General features: G+C 44.0%; 1 pseudogene; it reads right to left on the bottom strand.

Moving 5' to 3' along the window:
• Window positions 1–957: 957 nt before the first annotated feature.
• Window positions 958–1,077, bottom strand: LOC146045197 (U2 spliceosomal RNA; annotated as a pseudogene).
• Between the last annotated feature and the right edge of the window lie 3,227 nt (window positions 1,078–4,304).

Here is a 4,304-nt window from a genome sequence, read left to right as displayed (position 1 = left end):
TCTCCCGAAGGAGACTGGCCCCCGTTTTTCCCCTAACCCCCCTCAACCATAAGGCCGAAGAGGGGAAAATAGGGAACGGTGGGTCCTCTTCGCCGAAGCTTAGAGAGACCCTCTTTCCTCAACCCCCGGAAGGGTTAGGACGGTGGGTCCTCCGCACCCGAAGGTTTGGAGAGACCCTCAATAGACTTCCCTCTGCCTTGCGGCTCGGGGTCGTCCTCGGGGGCACGAAGCTCTCCCCAAAAGGCGAGAGCTTCGGCACATTGGGGAAATGGAAGGCCCGTAAGGGTCGACGACACTACCCAAAAAAAATGTGACAAACTACAAAAAAACAGAAAACGTGAAAAGTGACGAACGTGAGAAGGAAAATAAATAAATAATAAAGAAGACCCTAGCCAGAAGGACAGGGTGGGGGTGTGAAAAATTGTCCTACCCCATCCAAAAGGACGAGGTAAGGACGTGAAGCGCTAACCTAGAGGGAAGTGCGCAGTGCTAGTGCTTACTAGTGCATGGTGATTTTGGGATCACCTGTGCATGTTCGGCACCCCCGAGTTTCCCCGGGGGCACAGTGCAGCCTCGGACTCCAAGCAGCCGACCAATCAGCGTCCGGCCAAGTGTTTCTCTGCTCCCATCGTAGGGCACTTTCCAGCCCCTGGCATGGGAATGGGTACTCCACTGGGCTTTTCGAGAGACTCCCTTAGGGGCTGCAACCCCCTCGGAAGAGCAATCTACTCAGTCTCAGTGTTTCTCCGATCCCAAGGTTAAGGTACTAAGCTGAGCTTTTCGCTATGCCCAGGCTGGTGGCTTGCCCAACCTGGACCAATCTACTTGGTCTCAGCTTTTCTCCGCTCCCTGGGAATGGATACTAGACTGAGCCTTTCACTGTCTCATCCTTCGGGGGCTACGAACCCCGTCAAGAGAGCCAAACTACTAGGCCCAGTGTTTCTCCCCCCTCTCACCAGTGGGTTTACGGAAACAACACCTCCTACCACTGGCAGAGGTGAAGGTACTCAGCCAGTCCATACCCACTGATAAGAACAGATACTACACTTGATCTTAGCCAAAAGGCCGAGAAGCGAAAAAGAGTGAGCAACTTCCCAAGCAGGGACATCCAATCAAATCACTCTGACAGGTGACCCAATCCCGGAAAGGGACACAATATACATATCTCTTTTCTCTCTCATAAGGACCGAATAAAACTTAAGCAACATTGGTAGCCAGCCCAGGGAAACTCTTTTAATCCCTTACACACCATTCTTTCTTTTCCGTGCAATAGCACATCACAGTATATGTTGTGTGTATGTACAATGTCAACATTTTTTTACTCTTAAAAATTTCACAAGCCACAGAAGGAGATTATCCTCTAAAATCCTATATGTTAAAAAATCTGCACAGGACAATTCTCTCCCTTCTTTTTATATGGATACTTTAATAAAGGTTACATTTTAATAAAAACATTTTTTTCCTGAATATTTCCTCCTGTTGAAATATCTCTTCTTTTTGGTGTGCATCCACCGTGCAATTCTTTTCCTCTCCATCTATTGTCTCAACTATATTGCCCGGAAGGTTAATCCCTTATTACTGTATAAGGGACCAAATTCCAAAAAACAGTGTGTGCGGACCTCTAACCCCTCTCTCCCCCTTCCTTTTATATTTAATGGAGTAGAAGAGGAAAATATTTTTAATAGTCTGTTAGGGGTATAGTACCACCTGTAGTACAGTTTGTAGGAGGTTTCTTTAATACGTGTAGAGATGTAGCTCTTGGCTATCCCCTCTCTCACCTCCTTCCAGCATGAGTCATTTGGGGGTGGGCCAAGATCCCTTGTTAATTAATTTATATGCGAAAAGTGGGCGTACACCATTCACACAACAATGTGAATACAATTTGTTGAAAGGTTTCTTTTATAATGTGATTTTTCTTTTACGAAAGTATGTTTTAAAGGAGCGTACCCTCACTCACAGAAATAAGGAATAGGTGAAGCATGTATACGTTTCATTTGGGTACCCTAAAGAGTTGTGTCACAAAAGGGATGGCATACCCCACTCACTGTTTAACAGGTTGTTACATGTATCTTTTTGTTCCTTGGCTATTCTTTATCAAGAAGTGAATCTCCACAAATGACAATGGTGTGTGATTGATCACTTAGAATATTTTTAATGACACATAGGCCCTTATTCTGATCGGTGCGGATATTCCCGCATTCTTACGGTGCGGTCCGCACGCCACGGTGTTTTGCCGCGTGCGGCCATCGTCCGTAGAAACGCCCACGGGTCCTCCGCATTCGGACGGACTCACTCTTTAAGAACAGGGCGTGTTTACGGACGACATACAAAGCATGCGTGTGCGGGAGAAACACTCCGATTCGGCACGGTATTACAGAGTATTACAGAGTATGCTCGGGAATACCGCATCCGAACGGGAGCCAAGCGGTGCTACCGCACGTAAGCGGAGTATTTACGCCAAACAACCCACTATGAAGTATCTTCTGCTATACATCACATGACCCACTTATTCAATTACCTATCCTGATAAAAAAATGCTTATTTGGAATTGGAATCAATTAGATTCCAATATATCCTTACAAGCATGCCTAACACATGCATTGCACACATTAACCCTTACAGCAATTGAAGTGCAATGGTTTCAATTAAAGCACTGACAAGCGTCCTATTAGTGAGTAATGAGTAAAGGAGTCGATTCTATTGGGTTCAGGTGTTAATGCTTGTAGTCATTAGGCGTACGTTCGCCTACCGCATGAACGAGTGGTGTCCGCAAAGCAATAGTACACTTGTGGACACCGCACATTTCTGCCCTTTTTGATCGCGTGCATTCGGAGTGGTTTCCGAATGTACGCCCCCCAACATAAGTGTACTCCCCCGTGTCCGCCCATGTTTCCGCCCCGTTTTGCCCACTTTGAAACTACGCCCATGTGTCATTCCGCATGACGCCCATAATACGCCCCTATTTCCCGACTGATAGCGGTGAACAGTTTTGGACGGGATTTGCCCGAACTGGTACCGAGTCAAGGCGTGGCACATGCGCGTAGCGTTCTCCACGCATGCGCAGACGCCATAAAGACGCGATCCGTAAGTACGCGGTAAAGTCCGCGTCAATCAGAATAAGGGCCATAGATAAGACCACAAATTAGCATACCCCCACTCACATCTAATAGAGGGAGGAAAAATCCATAAAGGTATCTTTTATCTTAAAACTCATGAAGATTTCACAATAAAAAGTGTACCACACTCAGGAGGTGAAGGCTGGGTATATGTACATTAAGGTATCTTTAATCCTGTTTCCCCCTGTATTAGAACATGCTTGGATCCCTCGTTAGTGTGATACCCCCCAAAAAAGAAGAGATACTGTATACTGTATATGATCAAAAAATGTGTTTTTATTTTACATCTATTCCATAGTTGGACTTAAAAATAACAAGACATAAATCGAAAAATGTAACAGTTAAAAAATAAAAATAAAAAATAAAAACAGCTGCAAAATGGAACCCCAACCAGGAGACAACATGTCTAAATAGTGAGTGTGGTACGCCATCCCTTTTGTGACACAACTTTTTAGGGTACCTCCTCTGAAACATACTTTGGTAAAAGAAAAATCACATTATAAAAGAAACCTTTCACACATTTTATTTACATTTTTTTCTGTGAGTGGGTTATGCCCTCTTTTCACATATAAATGAAAGAACAAGAAAGACTTTTTGATAAATTTAATGTAAAAAGACTTTACTACACATTGTGTTTTTTTTTTTACACGTTCTTCTCGTTTTCTGGATCGCTTCAGAACAAATTCCGGACTATCCCATATGACCACTTACCTTTAAAAATAAATAAGTACTCTTTCTTCCTTGGATACATAGAAGGAAAAGTATCCGGTTTCATTTGTTGCACATTTTGTTGATGCACTCACATAATTTTTTTTATGATGCACTTATAACACTTCTTTAAGTACTTGTTTCCTAGCACGGCGCCCATCGCATCGCATACCATAAAGCATACGATGGTATGCGATGCGATGCAATGTGATACAATGTTAGCAGATGTTATACAATTTTAAATTGTATACCATCGAATTGTATTCCATTGTATGGCATATACAATGGTATAAGATTTTAAATTGTATAAGCACCCTAATGGGTGTTTTCAATGTTAAATGTGCCCCCTATAAGATAAATAATTGTATAAGCACCGTAATAGGTGCTTACAATGTTAAAAGCACCCCCACGCCACCCGTGCTATCAACGCCAACCCGAAGCCTGGCGAGCGCAGCGTGCCCGCGAGGGGCGGCGGTACGC

Source organism: Crinia signifera, chromosome 1 (genome assembly GCF_055691185.1).
Source record: "Crinia signifera chromosome 1, ASM5569118v1, whole genome shotgun sequence".
In the NCBI taxonomy this organism is placed as follows: Eukaryota; Metazoa; Chordata; class Amphibia; order Anura; family Myobatrachidae; genus Crinia; species Crinia signifera.
The sequence above is the reverse complement of the archived record's forward strand: the minus strand, read 5'-3'. Positions and strand labels throughout refer to the sequence as shown.